The sequence below is a fragment of the Rhipicephalus microplus genome, chromosome 5, assembly GCF_043290135.1.
Source record: "Rhipicephalus microplus isolate Deutch F79 chromosome 5, USDA_Rmic, whole genome shotgun sequence".
Taxonomy (NCBI): Eukaryota; Metazoa; Arthropoda; class Arachnida; order Ixodida; family Ixodidae; genus Rhipicephalus; species Rhipicephalus microplus.
This window is the reverse complement of record NC_134704.1, coordinates 206,001,628-206,024,514: the sequence shown is the minus strand read 5'-3', so window position 1 is coordinate 206,024,514 and position 22,887 is coordinate 206,001,628.

Here is a 22,887-nt window from a genome sequence, read left to right as displayed (position 1 = left end):
GTTTTGTATTTAAGTACTACGTACATGGCACTCATCCCATGGGTGTTTTAAAGCTTGCATTTTCTCGTCTTTCCCTCCAACATAGGGGTGCTGCAAGTGTGCGGTGGTGTAGGCCATGCTGCGCTTCGGCTCCGCTGATTTTCGGCTGGTACCATGGGCAACTTCACTGTACCCCGTGAAGACCAGCATCATTCGCTATAGCAACACACAGGCAACATGTGGATAACAGCATAATGCAGGTGGGCCGAGTTTCAGCAACTTAACGGCTGATTGTTACCCGACTACGTTGGAGCCGCCGTTAAGCGAAACGGCGACGCCGATGCCTGGCGGCGGAGGACTGGCGTTCCGAGGCAACGTGGCTTTCTTTACACCCACCCAGCGTGGATATGACTCGCATTCTATGGCGTGGGAGGCGATTACGCCTTCTGACATGACTAACACTGCTTTTTTACCGAGGTTTCGGGGCCAAGCTCTAAGCGACGTGGTAGAACACCGGTTGACAAGACGCAGCCTCCTGCTTGGCGCGTTGCGGGAAGCAAAGGCAAGGTTCTAAACAGCTGGAAGCCTCGCTCATTTGGAAAACCAAATCCACACGACTATCTCATTGTCGTAGAGCCACGCGAACGCATCTCATTGCATGAAGCTTTCTCCGAGAACTGGTACGGGACGGCGTTCAAGGCATAGCTCTGGCCCGAGTGCGCTAACATACTTAATGTTATTCCCTCAAGAGAGCACTGATCGTTATTCACACCACGGACCAAGACACGTCGGACAAAATTATCCAGGACTTCACGGTAAATTTCGAGCACAAGCAGGTTCTCCTCAACGGATACCTGAGACAAGATGGTCGAAATGTTTGCCACGAATTCATCGTATTGCGCAACACAAATGCCACGTAAACGCTCCGAGAGAGCGTACGCTTGAGGTCAAGAGTGATCATCGAGGTGTGCATATTTGGAACGTTCAACAAGGAGCGCGTCACCTTCGCCGACAAGTAAAAGCCACGATTTGTTCACTACGACACACAACTGATCCCTGTGAAGCCTTACTATCGCACTATCCCGAGCAGTGACAAGTGTGTCGTCGTCGTCGGCCATCGGATGAACACTTGTCCAACCACAAGAACGGACTCTTGTGGACTGTGTGGACTGCAAGTTCCACTCGTAGAGCAGGGGGTGCGGGCCCCTCATGAATGTGTGCCCGTATGTTCGGTGTGCGGTTCAGCACACGACGCCAACTCTCAGGCATGTACGGCCAAATACCGTACTCCCAAGGCGGCCACTCAACAGGGCAGCAAGTCCAAAAGGATGTCCAAGAAACGCCCCAAACATCAGCCTCCCAGTGAGCCACTTCGCAGGGACGTCGCAAAGATGAATAAGCCGGCTTCCCATACTGAAGGTCGCAGGAAGGAGTTGTCGACCCCACCGCACGGCGGAACCCGGAAGCATCCGACGGAGCAACGACGTGGCGAGGCCAGGTCATGGCGTAAAAAATGAAAAACAGGTGAGGGGTATGGGTAGGGCAGCCTCCTCATCCCCCCTACTATCCCCTCTTCGCGCATACCACCGGCCAAAATATAATTGTTAGCCTCCAGGCACAGTATGAAGCGTTGCAGTGAAGACTGGCTGCAGCCGAGGTCAAACAGACCCAACTAGTTTCCCCTCTCCCTTCTCTGCAGTGGAGGTAATGGAGAGTAAGACCGGGGCGGCAGCGACAGACGCCATAGCTGCATTCGAGGCTCGGGTGAGCTCTCTTGTTGTCCGTATGGAGAGCTGGCTAACTGTCCTCGAAACCCAAATCTCAGCGGCCATGAATGCCGCCATTGCTAAAGTGTCCAAGGCTATCCTTGGACACTTTAGTGAAGATGATGACGGCTGATGACAGCTAATAGAATGACGGCTGATGGATGATGACGGACACAAGTTGAGGATGATGACGGCTACTCTCTCTTTGGAGTGGAGGAAACCCCTACGGAGAGGCAAAATTACTTTATTGGACAAAGTTTCGACAACTGTACATGAATTCGACCCCCATTCAAGAGCGCGAATACCAAGCTTGGTCCCACCAACTGGTTTCCACCCTTCGCTCCACAAAAACACAGATCAAACTTTCGCAGCCAACTCCGATGTTGGAGAGCCACCTCCTTCACCTCTGTCAGGCCCGGCCCAGCCTTGTCCGCCGATGGCGCCAGCAGAAGCTCAAAAAAAAATCTATAATTACATCACTGAGCTCACACAGCGAGCGGCAGAGCACGTGGCCAACTTCGCTTACTCTAACTGGGTGGACCGATGCAACACGGCCACTTGACAAATGTCCAGCCGTGGTTCCTGGCAACTCTTCCGTGCCTTAATTGATCCTATATAAACTCTAACAGAGACACAAAAGCATCTCCAACAGGCGTTTCACAGCTTCAATTGAGACACAAGAAAACTGGCCCTTATACTCCGAGACCAATATCTATGTATGAAGCAGGACCCCCGAGGGCCCGCGTACCAGTATGCAGGTACCGAGACGGTAGAGCTAGATAAATGGTTCTAGCTAGACGACCGAAAGGCGGCTCTAGTGAAAACGAGGCGAGGAATTACACAAGGAAGCAATAAAACTGCAGTAAAATTACTTGCCAACCTTCCCGATTCGGCCTACACAATTCTACTTTCACACATCAACTCCATTTGGATTGGAGAAACGCCCTACCCGATTGAGTGAAAGACCACCCTGGTCACCTTCATACCAAAAGCGGGCAAAGTCAATAGCACCATCTGCCTTACTTCTTGAGTGGAAAAATTAATGGAGACGATGCTGCATGACAGGTTGTACGAGTTTCTGAAAACCAAAAATGCATTTGCAAGCACCATGTTTCGGTTCCACCCACATCGTTCCGCACAGCGTGCCTTGTTCTAGCACGATCATGAGTATCCCCAAAAGGACAAAACTGTGCTCGCTTTGTATCTCGAGGGGCCTTTGATAACGTGACCCACGAAGGTATTCTAACACATCTCTCACAGGTAGAGTGAGGCCAACACAACTTCAACTATATTAAACTATTTCTTACTGACGGACAATCATGCATTCGCATTCATGACTCTGCACATGGCCCTTACCAATTAGACACGAGAGGGACCCCACAGTGAGTCGTACTCTGGCCCCTCCTACTCATTCTGGCAAAGCTAGGACTTCCGGCTCAGCTGTTGAAAGTCGAAAGCCTACAGCAAGCACCGTATGCTGACGACACCACTATATGGGCGTCACACGGCGCAGTAGGAGACATGGAGGTCAACCGGGAGCAAGCGGCGGACATTGTTGACGACTACGCCCGTCACTGCGGCCTTGAATGCTCCCAATTCTTATCGGAATTCGTGCGCATACGCGCATTGACAAAGTGCAGCACCGAAATTGACCTCCAGTTCACAGTGGCCCTACACCTGAACGCGGCGAAATCAGAAGTTTGGGGCTCTTCATACACCAAAATTGCAGTGCAGACACAACATTGGCCGAATCGCGGAAGGTGGGGGACCAGGTGGGTCGTATGGTCCACCGGGTTTCTAACAAGCGTGGGAGGTTACGATGCACAGATGCCTTGCGGCTGGCTCACTCATTGATAACTAGCCGTGTCCGACATTCGGCTCCATATCTCTACCTGCGCAATGCGGACGAAAATGCACTGGAAGTCATTTTCTCCAAAATCTACAAGCACGTCCTCGACCTTGCGGTGAACACCTCCAACCAACGCCTTTTCGGCCTGGGTATGGTGAACACCTTCAAGGAACTACGGGAGGTGCACTTGACAAACCAATATACTCGGCTCTCTAATACCCCGTCGGGTCGCCACCTCCTTGCCCGACTACACTTCAATCACTCAATACGCACGGAAGAGCGCGTACGGAGTCCGGAAGTCTGGAAATACTCCCTGCATGTACGCGCTCTTTCGGCTAACATGACCCGAGACGACCATAGTGGCCGACGCCTCGTGCGTGCGTAAACCTTGGCTCGCCACTACGGAAACAAATTCGGAATACTCTATGTGGACGCCTCCGGTCCTCACCACGGAGGTTGTTGTACGGCCGCGGCCGTTCACGAAAACACCGCAGTAAACGGAATCTCCTTCCGTGCACAAAATATGACGCACGCGGCGGAGATTATTCAATTCAATTCAATTCAGTTTATTCCGACATCACAGGAGACATTACAAAAGTCACAACAGTGATGCTGTGGGGCGAAAGCAAAAAGCCATTAAGGCTTGACGAAGGCTTTCGCACCATTTGACAACATAGCAACAGCAACAGCAGCATGAGATCATCAGTTATTATACAATATCAAAACATGTACTTCAAGGTCATGCCGATTTGCATTTTATTAACACGTTGAAAAACATTTACAGAACGGAGCAGTATAAATGGTTTATTGTAAGAAACTGTTTAAGGTTAGTGGCAGTAAGTAGCTCATCATCTGGCGACCATAGTTAGTACGTGTGTAAGGAATTTTCCAGTCATCGGTAGCTCGTGTGCTATAGGGGCAGGTATAGGGTGTCAAACGCGCTAAATCAGTAAGAAAAGAGTCGTGATTCTTTAAGGAAGTACGATATCGCTTCATTAAAATTGTATTGTATATCTCAGGCATTGGTTGTAAATTAAGGGCTTCGAAAATGGGTTTGGAATGTTCATCGCGAGGAACACCTGTAATTATGCGCACAGCCTTTTTCTGTAATCTATATATTCGGCCTAAGTTCTTTTCCGATGTGGTGCCCCATACTAGATAGCAATAGCTTAATGTAGATAAAAATAGCGAATTATATAGTAAGAGTTTAATTTTTTGTGGCAAGAGAAAACGTAAGCGCGATAAGATACCTACAGTACGAGAAAGTTTAGCATGGACAAACTCAGCCTGATCCTTCCATAGCATGTTTTCGTGGAAAAAAACTCCCAGAGTTTTCACTATCGGTTCAATCCTTATAGATTCTGAGCCAATCACTAATGATAAATCGCAGTTTACGGGCTTATTTATTGGACGAAAGAGCACAGATTTTGTTTTTGAGGTGTTTATAATTAGCGAATTTCTTATGCTCCAAATGTGCAGCAGTTTCAAGACACTATTTGCTTTGTCAACTAGTTTATGCAAATCGCAGTCTTTAAAAAATAAGCTGGTATCATCTGCATAAATAATAAATGTTGTATTGTTATCGATGTTTGTCAAGTCGTTCACATACAGATTAAAAAGCAGGGGACCCAGAATACTTCCTTGGGGCACGCCATGTGACAGTTTTTTAAAACTAGATGCGTAGCCATTTATATCTACTTTTTGCTGTCGGTATTTCAAATAGGTTTTTATGACACTTATAAAGTTCCCCCGAAAACCGTAGTGTTCTAGTTTTTTAATTAATGTAATGTGGTTGATTCTGTCAAATGCTTTTGAGAAATCTACAAAAATTCCAAGTGTATATATTTCCTTTTCAAATGCATCGAGTATGATTTCTTTTTGCATTAGTAGGGCAGTTTCTGTTGAGCGCTGCTTTGTGAAACCAAATTGAAAAGGCGTCATAATGTGGTGCTTGGTTAAGAATGACACTATTCGTTTATGTAACAACTTTTCAATTACTTTAGAAAATACAGGTAAAATAGAAATTGGTCTGTAATTGGTCATGCTATTTTTGTCACCACCTTTGAAAATAATAGAAACTTTGGCTATCTGAAGACGACTAGGAAACGTGCCCAATGAGAAGATTAAGTTAATTATGTATTCTAAAATAGGAGATATGACATGAATAACATGCTTAACTGGACGGATTTCCAGGCCGTCTACGTCACAACACCTGCTATTCTTTAGTGACATGAAATCTGCCGTAACCTCCTGTGTAGTCACTGGAAATAGAAATGCACTTTCGCCTACTTGCGAACCCATGAATCGCGCAAAATTATTGTCGTGTGAGCTCTCTCCAATAGAGGTAAAGAATTTATTGAAAGCTTCAGCAAGGTCATCACCAGTTAGAACGCGGTTGTCTACAATGAGTTTAGTCGGGTATGTGCTATCATCCGAGTGTGGGTGGAGCAACATGTTTAACTTTTTCCAGATGGCTTCGGACGTTTTGGTTTTTTCAGGGCTGAAAAGGTTGCTAAAATATTCAAGTTTGCTTTTCCTTAATAAGGAGTTTGTAGTATTTCTATGTTTTCTAAATGTCTTCAAATCTTCTTTGTCTCTAGATATTAGAAATTTCTGGTAAAGTGCATTTTTTACTTTTATAGCTTGAAGGCATTCCGAAGTAATCCAAGGCTTTCTTGCCTTGCGTGGTCTGCGTTTTGCTGTGAGCGGAAAGCACTTGTTGTAGGCTTCACTAAAACGTTCGATGAAAACATTATACGCTGTGTCTGCATCAGTTTCACGGAAAACAGCGTCCCATTTTATCTTGGATATATATGCAGCGAACATATCAATTGTGCTAGGACATATGTACCGGAATGGGGTAGGCGGTGGCTTTGCATCCCTAAGTTGAAGCTTCTTTTGACTTAAAATTGAGTAAACAGGCAAATGGTCGCTAATATGTGTCTTAAGGACACCCGAGCAAAGAGGTGCACTTGTGCTATTTGTTATAATGACGTCGATAAGTGTGCAGGATTGGGCATGAAATCGAGTGGGGTGTTTTATAACATTTTTAAATGCGTTTGATTCCATGATATTGCAAAGTTCAAGACGTTGGGGGCTGGAAGTTAGCATATCAATGTTTAGGTCACCCCCGATAGTAAGATTGTAACCATTTTCATTGACCCACGACAGGAAAGTGTCTAAAAACGTAAAAAAGTTGCACATGTTACATTTGGGGGGGCGGTATACCACAGAAAAAATACCCGAAGAACATTTTACAGTCATAATCTCGTAATCGTCAGTAACCACAGAAAAAGCCTCGAGTATTTCACACTCAAACACATCTTTGACCAGGAGCATAACACCACCACCTAATTTATCACTGCGGTTCAAGAAATACGTGGCATAGCTAGGTATACGAAGAACGTCGGATTCATGGCGATACCAGGTTTCAGTAACCATGATGACGTCAAAGGAGAACTCAAACGATTCAAGCAGTATTGCTATCTCATCTGCCTTGTTTCTGGCTGATTGCGCATTTATACGAAGGTAGGAAATGTGGTGTTTTCTACCAGATACCAATAGGCTCAACTGGTGTGGCGTTAAGCAGTCTGCAGCCATTTTCTTTTTGCCCTGTTTTTCTTCTAGCTTTTTTTGCTAAAGGATGAAGCTCAACAAATTTAAACAATCTTTTCGAGATCGCTCTCAGTAGTTATCTGAAGCACCCTCGACTTCTCATCCTTTCGCGCAAAAATTTTGCCGCCTTTCGTCCAGGCAAATCGCCATTCGGCTTCCTTCTTGCGCGCTACAGTTTGTCCCAGTAGTTTTTTTAACTGTGAGCATAGGTGTTCATTGACGTAGACAAATGTCTTTCCTGGGAAACCAATATCAGCTGTCGTTAAGCGCAACTTTTTCGCCTTTTCCAGAACTGCGTCTCGCTTAGACCGGTTGTTGAACTGCACAACAATATGAGGGCAAGATGCATCCTTAGCAGTCACGCGATGGCAAATTTCTATGTCATCTTCTTTCACTGATTCGCCGACAGCTTCACCAATCTTCTGAACGACCCTGGTCAACCGTTCACCCTCCACGAAAGGAACATTTTTCACTTCAATATTTCGGTTTCGCGAGTACTGTTCTAGGGCGGTAGTCCTACGTTCATTGTTGAGAACGACCTGCTTCAGCTGACTGCAATCAGTCTTCAGAACATCATTTTGAGCCTTTAGCTCACCGTTTTCTTTTTCAAGCCGCGAGCACAGAGCCGAAATTTCTTCAAACTGCTTATTAAAAAAGTCTAGACTTGTTTTCACAACACGTATTTCCTTACGCAGCTCTCTCTCCAGGGCAGTCCGCATTTCGCGAAACTCTTGTTTCAACTCTTTAAAATGTTTTTCCATTTCGGCTGGCGACATCAAAAAACACTAAAAACACTATGGCAGCAGCAGCAGCAGCAGCAGCAGAAAGCAACAGAACACTAAGGAAAGAAACAACGATAATACTGACCTGTAAAAACAATATGCAATGGTTCAGTAGGCTGTGCGCAGATCCGCTGCTGCTGCCAAAGTGTGGTTCAGTACACCCGGAGATGCTCCGAGCTGAACAGCTATCCAGGTGGCGCTCACAGCGGGGCACAACAAAAACACGACCACGATGATCACAGCCGTGCCCTGATATGATACGGGGCGATGCGTCGAGGCTATTTGAAAGGTCAGCAGTCACTCCCACGATGACCACCGTATTTCCCTTGACACGGGGCAGTGCACCGACGACATGCGCTGCGCGTTGAAAAAAGCACACGCAGCGATGAAAAGCGATGTCAACCTCCAAAGCAGCTGGGACGTTCCGTCAAGAACCCACAGCAACAGCAGTGAAGAACTTTAGTACCTGTAAAAACAATATGCAATGGTTCAGTAGGCTGTGCGCAGATCCGCTGCTGCTGCCAAAGTGTGGTTCAGTACACCCGGAGATGCTCCGAGCTGAACAGCTATCCAGGTGGCGCTCACAGCGGGGCACAACAAAAACACGACCACGATGATCACAGCCGTGCCCTGATATGATACGGGGCGATGCGTCGAGGCTATTTGAAAGGTCAGCAGTCACTCCCACGATGACCACCGTATTTCCCTTGACACGGGGCAGTGCACCGACGACATGCGCTGTAAAAACAATATGCAATGGTTCAGTAGGCTGTGCGCAGATCCGCTGCTGCTGCCAAAGTGTTAGCCGCTGCAGATCTTGTTAGCCGCTGCAGATCCACACTCGAGGGTCATTATCCCCAACTCCAAGGGTGCCTGTCGTTATATTTAACAGGGCTACCTCCCGTTCTTAGCATATAAAGTTTTGCAGAACAGCCACCACCTAGGTGCGCCCACGCACCGAACGGTCATTTGAGCTCAATCTCATACGCGCCTAGATGGTATTGAGTCGGCTAATGACGCTGCCCGCGCGCTCACTCTCCGGGCACCATCCTCGTCTCCTTACGATTCGGACCTCGAACGCAATGCGGCGTACACACTTAAGAACGTCACTCAGTTTTATCAATTCGGACACCGAATATGTCCCAAGTCCTGTAAGGGCCTCACAAAGGTGGAGGAGTGGACCCTCCTTCGCCTTCACACCAAAACTCTACGGAGCCCGGCAATTCTGCAACACTTAGACCCCGCTTGCATGGTGAAGTGTCCGCACTGTGAGGAAAATTCTTGCGCCATTTTCCACATGGTGCTGGTGGGTCGATAGACTCCCAACCTCACCTCTATTCCCAACTCTTCCCGGGAGGACTGGGAGGCAGCCCTGCTCGGCTGCTGTGACCTGACGGCCCAAACATCCTTGGTTGAGCGTGCCCGGGCCACGACCGACGCCAATGGGCTCCCGTAAGGGGCCGCCCACCTCGTTTTGTATGGGGCCGCCCCTTAAGGACCACTCCCCACCCTCCTTGTACATACAAACTAGAATTAAAAGTTTTCCTTCTCATTCTCCTCTAACGTGATTTCCTTGCGAAAACACCCCCCTCCTTTGGTCCTCAGCTTGACGGCACTATGTCGTAATGCCATAAACTGGGGGTGTTTAGCCGTGCTCGGCAAAAGAAATACCTGAAATTCAAAGTGTTCGCTGAAGCAGCTAATGCTGATTTTTACGACAGTTTTCTAATGCCTACTAGCGAGGCACGCTTTTCTTTGCTATTCGCGTTTCCTCTAAACACAAATGCGTGTCATTTGCCAACTTTTAATAACGGTTCTAAGGCAATAAATATATACTTTTGCATTGTATTTTGATTGCAGGTTTGATTTCAATAAAGGATATCGTTCTGCGAATGATTTTTCTAGTGCTAGTTGACAATGTATGCCTTTCAGTTCCACGTAGCCTTCGTATGCACAAGTACTGCGTTCCGAAGGATCCTTTCGTATGTTGCTGGTCTTATTCAAGCCCCTAAAATAAGGGGGCGAAAGATAACGAGACAGCCGCAGCCCGGCGACAGCCCTGGCCTCTTACGTTCACTTCTGTTTTAAAACAACCAAATAAGGAACCCACCGAGGCACCGGCGCATGCGCGTGCGCCCCCCAATATACGATAAAAAGGACGGCCACTTTTTTTTATGCACATTCCTGAAATACTGAGGGGGCGCGTGGGAAAAGAGAAGAACGAGGTTGGCACGAGCGATGATCTGCGTGATCCCTGGACTCTCGCATTCATCATCTCTTCTAAATAAAGACATCTCACCGTAACAAGATTGGTGGAAGGTACGGGGTACAGCGGAGCGATTCCAGGCGAACGATCCTGGAAGCGCTACCTCAAGAGCTGCAGCAAAGCCACCGACTGGCTGGTCTACTACCACTCTCTATGGATCTGCTTGCTGACGGCGACACCATGCACTCTTAGTCTGGTGCTACGTTGCCCCGACACATGGTACCACGAAGCTTCTCTGGTAGGGTTGGAGAAAACGTCGACGAATGGCTGAGACACTTCAACCGTGTGAGTAAATACAATTGTTGGAATGCGGCTTCCCGGTTGTCCAACGTCGGATTGTTTCTTCAAGGGACGGCGTTGACGAAGAAACAACAACGACATAGGAAGCGTTTCAGACATAAATTGTGAGCTGCTTCAGAGACCCATTGATGAAGAATAAGCGCGCTGAGCAAACTTTGATGCAGCGTGCTACACCCCCGGTGAAACCTGCACAACGTATATTGAAGAGATTCTGAAATTGTGCAAGTCTGTAGACTCACGCATAAAAGAAGATGACAAGGTTGGGCATCTCCCCAAAGGGGTTGCTGAGGATGTCTACAATTTCCTTATCGGCAAGGACACCTTCACGTCTGTAGTGGACGTTATCCAACACTGCCGCACGTTTGAGACGCTGAAGACTAGACGCAGCACTCCCAAATTTCGTAGACTTGCCAACGTCACCACCGTTGCAAGTGTCGACGTCCCTCCAACATCATGCTGTGATCTTGCCTCAATGATCAGGAAAATCGTACGCGAAGAACTCTGAGGACGTGATGCTGTCAACTCACCGAGGGCACATGCTAGCAACGCCTCCCCGCCATACGACTCAATTTGTGCTGCCGTTGATGCCACGCTATAGGATGTGCCCCAATCAAGAGCACCAGAGCCCCCATCTTACAACCTACATCATCATCGCGGTTTCGAGAACACCTTCTGCAAACACCTACCATGGTGTCTTCGTGGGACGATCATGGATTCATGGCGCCTCGTTGAAGGTATGGCGACGTGCGTGAGGCCCCTGTGTGCTATAACTGCGCTTGCCGGGGACATGAGGCTCGATTCTGTAGTCAGAGGCGTCGCTTCCAGCAGCGCTACTACGAGAGATAATCAGCTTCTTCTCGACAAAAGCGCTGACGCGATGGCATGCGCTCGATACGGAGCGCGCACTTTGGGGTCGGATTCCAGCAAACCATTCATAGTGATACACATGTGGGACGCAAATTCTACCAGAATTTACGCAACGGCTGGCCTTCCTCCGTGTAAAGCTTGATGCCCCCAGCAACACGCCAGTTTCGATCCCTGTCTCCTGGTCGACGGGTCGTCTCCCCACCTCCGGGAATCTAGATGGTGCGGCCATTTGAGGTAAGGTCGCCGAACATTTTTCACCAGATCCACCTATGCCTCCACCCGTTTTTATGCCGCAAAATAAGGTCCCTGTGCTTATTGACGGACTTCCTACGATGGCTTTGATAGATACTGAAGTAGCTGTTTCAGTGATGAGTCTTCAAATTGCGGCTAGGGCATAAAGTTAGGTTTCGCTGGGACAGCTGTGCATTATTTCGCGCATAGAGATCGGTGTGTGTGTTGTTAGTGTCACTTTGGGCGACAAGGTATTCGAAGCTTATTTCGCTGTCCTGAGCAGCTCCACCATGACGTCATGTTGGGGATCAATTTTCTACGCGAGTGCGGTGCTAGTGTAGATTGTGGTGCTGGCAAGATTATGCTATCGGCATTTACTGACGATCTGAGGCACTGTCAAGGATCGGTCACCGTCATTGAGGATGTTGTCTTGCCGTCCAACTCGATGAAGAACGTACGCATTGACGCCTCTGCCCCGGACGCCGGCACGCTTGCTGCCCTTGTGGAGCCCATTCCTCTCTATTGCGCCAAAAAAAGTGTGCTCGTTCCACATTGTGTTCTGTCGACCAGTGATAAGCAATAGGCCCTATGCGTGTCGAACTATTCAAATGAACCTGTGATGCTACCCTGTGGATTGCGACTCGCCTTCTTTGAACAAAATTCGAGAAGTTTTATTGGATCTTGAAGCGACGAGAGCGTAGATCCTTTTCGTGCAATGCAATATACAGAAGCCAACTGTCTGAGTATGGTAAACAAGTCGCTATGATCACAAAAACATCTAGCTTTGGTCGAAGTCCTTGCGAAGCACGCTACTATATTTGACTTTGTACAGAATGAAGAGAAAATAGGTGTACATGAGTCGCGTATTCACCACGGGATTGACACAGGATCCGCTCACTTTAACCGGCAGAAACCATACCGTGTCTCATCTGTGGAGCGGAAGGTCATTGCTCCTCAACTAGAGGAGATGTTAATGAAAAGAGTCATTCAAGAGTCGTGTAGCCCTTGGGCTGCCCCTGTGATTCTTGTTCGAAAGAAGGATGGTACATGGCGATTCTGCGTAAACTACAGACGGCTCAATTCTGTTACTAAAAAAGATGTCTACCCACTTACCGGGATTGATGACGTAATTGATTGTTTACAATCGGCATCGTACTTCTCCTCTGTAGATTTGACACGTGGTTATTGGCAAATCACCATGCACCTGAACGACAAAGATAAAACGGCCTTCATAACCGCAGAAGGTCTATATGAATTCAATTTAAAGCCTTTTCGGCTATGCAAGGCTGCAGCCACGTTTGAGCGCTTCATGGACTCTATATTATGAAGACTAAAGTGGGCAGTTTGTCTTTGCTACCTCGATGACATTATATTTTCGGCCGTACATTCGATGAGCAAAACCATCGTCTAGACATTCTTCTCGCCAGCCTTGAGAAAGCTAAGCTCACCCTGAACTCTAAGAAGTGTCACTTCGGCAGCCATGAGACTCTCGTTCTCGGTCACCTGGTGGACAGTGGACCCGACACCCAGAAAATCGCGGCTGTCAGCAGTTTCAAACAACCTCAGTCGGTACGAAAGTTTCGAAGCTTTTTGGGCCTATGCTCGTACTTCCGTCGCTTCGTGCGAAAGTTTGCCGACCTCGCTTACCGTTTGACTTCTCTACTCAACAAGAACGTACCTTTTCGGTGGTCAGTGGAATGCGAGTCCTCTTTTTTGCAACTCAAGTTCATTTTTACATCAGGGCCCGTACTTCGCCACTATGACCCACCTGCTGCTACAGAAGTTCATACCGACGCCAGTGGTTTAGGTATCGTGCCATCCTAGTCAAACACGGACCTACCTGCTGAACACGTCGTTGCCTATGCCAGTCACTGTTTAAGTAAACCGGAGCGAAACTATACTGTTACAGAGCAGGAATGTCTCGCGGTCATATTCGCCGTGCGCAAGTTTCGCCCTTGTATCTATGAACGCTGATTATCGATTATCACGGACCACCATTCTTTATGTTGGCTCACTGGACTACGGTACCCATCAGGTCGTCTTGCTCGCTGGGCATTACCATTGCAAGAACACTACATTAGGTCTGTTGCAAGAGCGGTCGTCGTCATACCGATGCTAATTGCCTTTCACGGCTTCCCCATTCGACAACCGAATTTACACTGACAACTTTGATGGTAATTTTGCAGTAGTGGATTTTCCCTTTCCTGACCAAACAACTTTTCTAGCAGAGGGACGCAGTGACAATCGTCTCGCCTCTTTCTTTATTTCCGGAACGAACGGTCAACGTGGTTTCGTCGTAAAGGATGGCGTTCTTTACAAAACGAATTATTCTGGCACAGGCGCTCGCCTATTTTACTTGTGCCTACAAGTCTGCGACAGCACGTACTTCGAACAATGCACGATGACCCAACATTTGGCCATATTGGTTTTTCTAGGACATTTCAACGCACGCAACAACGCTTCTTCTGGCCGAAGATGCGTAAAAGTGTGTCTGCATACGTTGCGAGATGTGAGCAATGTCAACGCCGCAAACGTCCAACACCGCCAGCTGGACTACTTCATCCCATAGCCCCCCGGGCCTCACCATTTGACGCCTTCGGTGTTGACCTGCTTGGCCCTTTTGCGCTATCAACAAACGGCAACGAACGGATTACTGCGGGCGTGCACTCAAGTTTCACAGTTCATGAAGTCGCACGTTATATTACGCCATGGATTCCCCCGTGTCATCATCAGTCATCGCGGGCGGCAATTTGTTGCCGATGTAGTTGAAGACCTCCTTCGTCTTGCTTCGTGCCATTTTCTTCACACTACCACATATCACCGCAGGCTAATGGTTTAACGGAACGAACTAATAGGACTCTCGTCAACATGACTTCCATGTATGTTGATTCCGGACTCAAAACATGGGACGCGATATTGCCATTTATACCATTCGCACACAATACTGCACACCACGAAACAACAGGATACTGTCCATTTTATCTGTCTACGCATGCCAACCCCATACATCTCATTACACTATTCTTCCTTTTTGCGAGACTTATCAACCTATTCTCACCGAAACCGTTTGCCGCACAGGCGAGGCCCGACGCATCGCCTATTTTCGAACTTTCGTCTCCCAAAAACGCTCTAAGAATCATTACGACAGAAGTCACCGGCACGCATTGTTTAAGAAACGGGATTTGGTAAGGCTTTGGACGCCGCTTCGCAAGCGCGGCCTCTGCCAAAAATTTCTGGCCAACTACACTGGTTTGTTTGTGGTCCTGGAACGTCTCAGCGATGTCACGTATGTGATATCTCAGCTGTTGTCAACTGGCCGCCGCTCAAGCAAGACACATGTAGTTCATGTTTCCCGTTTAAAACGCTTAGATCATCGCAACGAAGCCTAACTCGTCCGTTGGGCATCGTTGATTGATATGTGGGGTTTAACGTCCCAAAACACTATATGATTATGAGAGACGCCGTAGTGGAGGGCTCCGGAAATTTAGACCACCTGGGGTTCTTTAACGTGCACCCAAATCTGAGTACACGGGCCTACAACATTTCCGCCTCCATCGGAAATGCAGCCGCCGCAGCCGGGATTCGAACCCGCGCCCTGTGGGTCAGCAGCCGAGTACCTTAGCCACTAGACCACCGCGGCGGGGCCCGGTGGGCATCGTCTGCAAAGGGGAATCGCTATGGTACTGAGTGGACGCGTAGAAAAAGAGGAGAACGAGGTTGACATGAGCGGTGATCTGCTAGATTCCTGGACTCACGCATTCATAATCTCTTGTAAATGAAGGCATCTCACCGTAACAATATGAAAACTCTAAATTTTTGTTTTTCGTTTTCTCTCATCTCAGCTCTTTTTTTTTGGTACCCTTGGTAGTTCCATTCAATACCATTGTTTATCTAACGTACCGTTGTCAAAGTTAGTTTCCCTTCGCTAAACTGGTTCGTTATTCTATGGCATCACTGCTTTGTCTGTTGCGCGTGAGACCTGATGCGTGGAGGAGAGTGTAACGTGACGTCGCGTGGTCGCCAGCGACACCTGGAAGGGCGATGATTTGCACCCGCCTCCTCACGCTAGTTTTTCAATTGTCCTCGTCAAGTAAGGTTGACATTCTGTTGCGCGAAAAAATGCACCATAAAAATTAGTTGTATTTATTACACTGTACCAACACACCTCGTCTTACTGCCTATCACAAAATGCGTTCCGACTTTGCACTAGCTTCCAGTGCTCATTCCCTTTAGGTTTTCCTTGTGTCCTTTTGCTACAAGGTGTCATTACATCTACTTTATATGGATTTAACCCAAACTTCATCAGGATAGCTTTGTCTCTATCAATTTTCTTGCGTTACCATCATCCTTTAATATCGAAAGCTCTGATCTCTCGACCACTGCTTGGATGCTATGACTGCAGAAGCTTCAGTTTTATGTAAGACGTAAAGCAAAACGCACACGGTATTGGCGACAATCAGGTGCTATTTCCTCAGTAAAAAATTGGTGAAGCTCGCTCAATTGAATATGGGTGTGCCAGAAATTCATGTGGAAATACTGATTTCGCCGTTGATTCTGCCTAGCACTTTCTGTATTAATTTTAACAGATAAATTTCAAATTGAGTACTATTCGGCGCTACATTACACTTTTCTTGAGAGCAAACTTGTGGGGTAAATAAAATACAAAATTTTTAAGGAGCTATGAATGTTTATTTACGGGCAGATATGTGTGTGCGTTTGTAAGGCTGTGCATACTATATATATATATATATATATATATATATATATATATATATATATATATATATATATATATATATATATATATATATATATATATATATATATATATATATATATATTCATGTGTAGGTGTGTGTGTGCGAGCGCGTTTTCCTCCTTTTACAGAATATCAGGAGTACGTGCGACGAACCAACCACACTACCATCATGAAGAAGTCGGGAGAGCAAGGTGAGATCTCGAACAAGAAACATGAGATGCATTTTCATTAGCTTTCCTCTTACTACGATGATAAGATTACACTCAATTCTTGAATAAGAAGACACAGTGATTCTTCCATTTAGAAAAGACCATTAAGCGAGTGCGGCTATAAACTGATACAGTCAATAGGCTTACACATGAAACTCGTTCCACATACTGCGGGCATTGCCTGGCTGAGACAACGGTTGCTAAACAATATTCTCAGGGATGACAAGTTAAGTGCTACAAAAAGACGAAGAGAACAAAATAAATGGATGAAACGCGAACACGCAATGCACATTGAAGACGACAAAAAGTCAGTCTCGTGGGTGCCATTTTGAAGGGATGGTGTGTCTTTGAGAGAATGTGGAGGCTATGATAGTGAAGCTTGTAGATAGTGGCTGGAGTCTGAGTCTTGCCACAGTACCCCAGCACTTGGAGGCCCACATGAGTTCAAGCTTCTGTGACCTGCTAGGACAGGTCAGCGTGTATGCCGTTTAACATGTCCACGGCTTCCGGCCACCCATCCGTCATGCAACGTGGTCAAAATCTATAGTGGGCTTGGCCAACGCCCTCTAGAAAAATATGAAAGCCCTCATTCTTTTCCCTTTCTACTCGCATTACGCAGGGCAGATGGAGCAGACGCATGAGGCGGCGATTGCGTTTTGCCAGTCGCCACGACACGATTCATCCGCGCATTGAGACTGCGCTGGTGCGCGTTCATCGCGTATCTCCTCAGTCGCTGGGGCATATGTACAGTGGTACATCTCTTTGATTTTAAGATTCATGCGTTTTCTTTGCTGTTAAAAGAATCTGAAAGTGGCGATGCCTTGATGCCGTGAATATACTCTGTACCACCATAACGTGGAAACCACAAGGAGAACATGAGTGTGCACGTCTTCAAGTTCCCGAAAGATCGAGCCCTGAGGGACGCTTAGATTGGCGCTATGGCTTAGCGAAACCTCACGGTCACCGAAAATTTCAGAGTAACTTATTTTATCCTGGTGTTTTTACTTCAAAATAATATATACGTACATATGTGGGTGGCTTATGAGCCGCACGTTTGTCTGATATGTTGCCGCTTCAGGTTTGCTGATTGGAGCTTATTTTTTCGTAGGTATGCGAGTTTTATATCATAAACGACATTATTCCAGTCGCAACGCTTACACATCAAGCACCTGGCTACGTAATGAGAGTGGGGCTATCTTATGCGCGCATTTGCCCAAACGCTGTGCCACAGATGGTCCCGAATCATTCAAGTCGCTTGTCCGAAAAGAACACGAAAAGGGAAAATCCTGATTCCAAGCGCGCGCGCTTAAAAATGCAGTCTTTCAAAAAGCCATCGCCGAATTCAACGAAGCGTTTATCAGAGCACGCGAGGGAGATACAGTAAACGGCTTGAACGAACTTGCCAACCACTTAAGGAGCTAAAGAATGAAGTTCTGGGTGTGATAAAAAGAAATGAAAGCCTTCCCTAATTTAGATTATCGATGATAAAGCACCGTGGCTGAAATACTTTGAGTGAAAGGAGGCTTGAACATGACAACACGTCATCACATGGCTGTAAAAAAACTAGGTGCAGATCTCTGCATTTTCAAAAGCGCTAATAGGAAAAGGTGGATCTCCTGGATGGCATGCAGAAATGTGTTGGTGACCTAATGTGCAACTCAGTCGCCAAAGCTTATGAGTCTATTTGTTTACTGCTAGATCAGCCTTGCACGTCAAAAGCAGAACTCTACGCCAACGGTATTGGTTTTCTAAAAGAGCAAGTCACATTGCATCTATTGAAAAGAAACAGCACATGCTCTACTCTGCTAATTTCTTCATGTTCTGCTATAATTTTTCACTATACCGCCGCATGCATGAGCTTTCATACGTTGCCCCGGAAGTATCACCATACCTATGAAAATAGAACAGTGTGCACGTCATAAGGTAAAAGTCCTCAATAAGAGCACTAAAGTAAAACATTCCTAAGCTACATGACAACAAAAATTTCTGACCTAAAAGATGACAAGCACTTTAGCACAGTTATTGGTACATGAAATGCATAAAATAGCCTACTCTACAAAAAGGGTAATATTACGGGGCTGCACTAAAAAATGAAGCTGCTAACGTTTGCTCGTTATCATGGTGCGCCGTGTTACGCTTAAAGTGAAAGAAGTTACGTCCATCATGCCGGTGAACGGATTAGTGGTGGGGTTCCTGTAACAGACGCATGAAGACCCGATTTCTGCGCTGGAAACAATTTTTTACCGAGTTATTTGTGCCGTCAGCGACAACTATGTGAACAGAAAAGCGATGTCACTTTTTGAATCACCTCCCCTTGTAACAGAATTGTGCACGATCACTTAACCGACCCTTCAAGGCCACTTTTCTTCGTTATAGACCCAAGCACATCCTAATTTGCAAAGGAAATGACTGGATCAATGAGAATCATAAAGAAAATTTGTTTCTACTGCCCGGTGATCTATGACAGACTCGGAGCAAAGGAAAACAGCGTCGTTTGTGACCATCAGAGACCTACACATTTTCGAGGTCACTGCTATATCATTCGAGATCATATTCAAGTGGCGGAAAATTTTAAACGTTAAACTTTTTCTGAAGGGGAAAGGCTGAGAGATCACTTCCATCAACAAGTGCTTTTCATTGATAACGATCTGAAAATTGACTTCTTGCACAAGTTCCCCAAGTGACTGGATGGTGGTAAAAAATGGCAGCATATCCACGGAGTGAATCATGGAGAGTGGGGCGAAGCATTCGTCCATCCATTTGTTCTTGTTTCCGTCGGTCCATGCGTCTGTCTGTATGACCGTTCATGCGTCCATCCGCCCGTCCCTGCGTGCGTATGTTCGTGCATCCGTCCCTGAGTTAGTTCATGTATCCGCCCCTGCATCGAGAGGTGGCACACGCACACTTTCTTACGGCTTGCGCTTTGGTTCTACTTCCCACCTTTAACCACATCGAGTTCATGGTATACACTAGTTCCCTGTATTCATGGCGCTGTGGCCCAACGCTCGCTAAATTTTTCTAAAACTAAGGAGATTACACCCAGCGATTATAACATAGCAACCCTTTCTTGTCAGATAGTGCTCAATGTACATGCCAACGGATGCTGATGGGGATCACAGCGTGCGTGTTAACCAAAAGCCGAACGCTGCTCTCACTCATTCTCCCTAAGCAGCCATTGGCATGTACATTGAGCACTATCTTTGATTGTTAAACAATGCGCAGAAAAAATATCTCACCGGAACCACCTTGGAGGTCAAAATGTTATACTTATTACACACTACAACAGCTACGAGGGACGAACGGGTGCCGCTATGAAGAGCTTCGCCCCTAAAAAGTTCATTATTGTTCGGCAAAGTTGTGGTCTGGGCTCAGGTCTCTCATGTCGGGACGTCAAGGCCTTGCTTCTACGCCGCTTCACTGGCCTATTGTCTGCTAAGAGCTGGTCGGCGAGCTTGGAGCTCCACGGAGCAGTGTCGCACCTCTCCGAAAAAAACATCGGTGCCAATACGCTTCGCTGTAGCCTCGAACTCCCAGAGCATGTGTGTAAGCGTAGCTGTGTCCGTCTGAAAGACCTTACCGATGCTGGTGCTGTAGATATCGGGGTATAGTCGGTGACATAGCAGTGTATTACGGTATGTCTTCGTTTGAAACTGTCACCAGGTAACTCCACCTCATGACAATTTATGCAGAGTTCAAGCAGAAGTGGCTGGATGTGTGAAAAATTAAAGGTGATGCCAAGGATATTATGACAAAGCAGACTCATGGAACTGTCGAATACACCACCTATGCGCTCGTTGATATCGCTAGGCTCTTCGAAGAGCTTGTATTGTCGTATGCCCATTTTAGGAAGATTTACACAGACTGCCTTGAAGATCGGCTCGGAAAGCATAGGCAGCTGGCCGTTGCGCAATATACAATCTCCATCAGGGCAATATATGATGTCGAAAACAAGCGGAGCCTACACAGCACCTTGCCTAAATTTTCCCCTGACCAGCAGTGGGAATGTGTCCGAAAGCAAGTCGAGGTATTGCTTTACAGCAGCAACGTTGTTGTGACCAGCGAGGCTCTTACGAAGATGCAAGACGTCCTCCCAGTCCTCGTCTACAGTGCAGGTTATGCAGTATTCGGGATCCTTGGAAGTTGAATTGCGAGCAATTCAGGGACTTATTGACCCTGGACAAGAAGATCACACTCTCTGCCACAAATGAGCATTATGGTCTCGTGAATCAGCTGGACCGATAAGAGATTTGTTTATTCATCAATGTTCAGACTTAACGCAGTTTCTCACAGCTGAGTGGCAGTAGAGCAGCTTGCTGAAGACCCAGTATTGCTTATTAGGCCTGAACAAAGCCAGACTTAACAAAAATGACTCTGCGATTGCTGGCTAGTGAAGATCAGTCTGACTTCGTCACGTGTTAGAATGACAACACCCTTGAATTAGTTCTGAAACACGATGCATTACCCCAATTCTGCTAAAGAACTCTTGTAGGAAGCTGAACGGCAAACTTCTCGAAGCTGCCGACAAATAAAAAAACAATAATCACTATCATCGAGGCCAAATCACTGCGTGTATTGCTTTTACAAGAAAGCAAGTACAAAAACAAACTGCGCTTCATAAAGAAATGTTTTGCTGCTACAATTTTTTGTGTTTATTTCTTTTTGAATACATGCATGCTTGCTGTTCAAAAAAATGTTGCCGTGCAGTGTACCCCGAGACAACGTCTCTTGAAGCGCCTAATTTCTTTTTTTTCATCCACTCTATCGTGTGACGTCACGTGAACACAGCTAGTGCCTTCATATCTATGTAGCGGGTGTTAGCTTAGCGTGCTAGGATTGCCGACGTGCACCGGCCTCATGCAGCGAGAAGTCGACGATGGCCGAGTACCCCACCTCTTCTGTGGGGCACCCTGCGTTAGCAGTGAAACAGAACTGAAAGACGCGAGGAGTGATGGTGTAGCGTCAGTGCGACTGATTGCACTGTAGGTGGCTAACACTTTTATACCTCCAGTTATCCGCATAGTTGTTAATGAACGCCACGTTGTTAGGGAGGCGTGAAGGACTGGGTAGCTGTAGGACTGGTTGGTTATTTTCTTACTGAGACTTTCTTACTCCTGTTCCTCTGTGTGTTTAAAAACATGTTCGTGTTAAATGAACATTTTGTTTGTGTCACACCAATTTTTTATCGTAAGTTAATTCCGCTTACTCAAATTTTTATTGAATAGTGTCAAGCAACAGGTATCAAAAGTGTTCTCTGGAGACCTACACACTGTCATCGGCGCAATAAACCTCCCATGGTGGTCTAGTAAATAAGACACCATGAATAGATTGATAGATAGATACATTGATTGGTTAAGAGATAGATAGATAGAAACATAGATAGATAAATAGATAGATAGATAGATAGATAGATAGATAGATAGATAGATAGATAGATAGATAAATTGATACATAGATAGATAGATAAATAAACACCGAAAGCTTTCGCATTTTTTAAAATTTTGAACATTCAAGGTTTCATTTCTTTGATCGTTCTCATCAGCAGCACCTTTTTGCCACTTCTTAGCTATTCCTAAGGCTAAGCAGCAGGTAATAAAGTTTAATCGCGTTGACCACTCAGCTTACCTCTCATAATAAAGTCCCCTCTCACTACAATCAAGTTCACAGTGCACCTACGGGGGCCGCTATTCCTGTTAAAGTGGTGAGATTCTAAACGGGGCCCAAAAATAGACTCAGAAATAGGCCTCTCGTTTATTTCTGTCGTTTACCAAGCGTTGTTATACGCTGTATTGATTACTGTTTTTGTGTCATCAATTCCACTGCGAGACCGCTCACTCGTACGAGTGAGCAGTCTCGCAGTGGAATTGATGACACAAAAACGAGACCGCTCACTCGTACTGCTTAGTTAGAGCTACCCACGTGCCTGTAAATCTGTGGGAAGCACTTGTTAGTGGGAAGGACAAGCTGCGAAGAGAATCATGTTAATCATTTATTTATTCACAAATACTGCAAGCACAATAGAAGTTTTCACAGGATGGGGTAGAAATATAGGGCACAACTAGTAGGACAAAAAACAATGAAAACGAAAGGGAAAAAAAAGGAAACTCTATGTGGTACAGAGACGATGCAAATGTAAGATAAAACACGTTTCAAGTATATTTAAAGCCATTCATCAAGTACAATTGTTAACAATGAAAAAAATAAGCAAGTCACACAATCTGGAACATGAACGAACTGAGGATAGGCTGCAAATTCACATTATTGAAT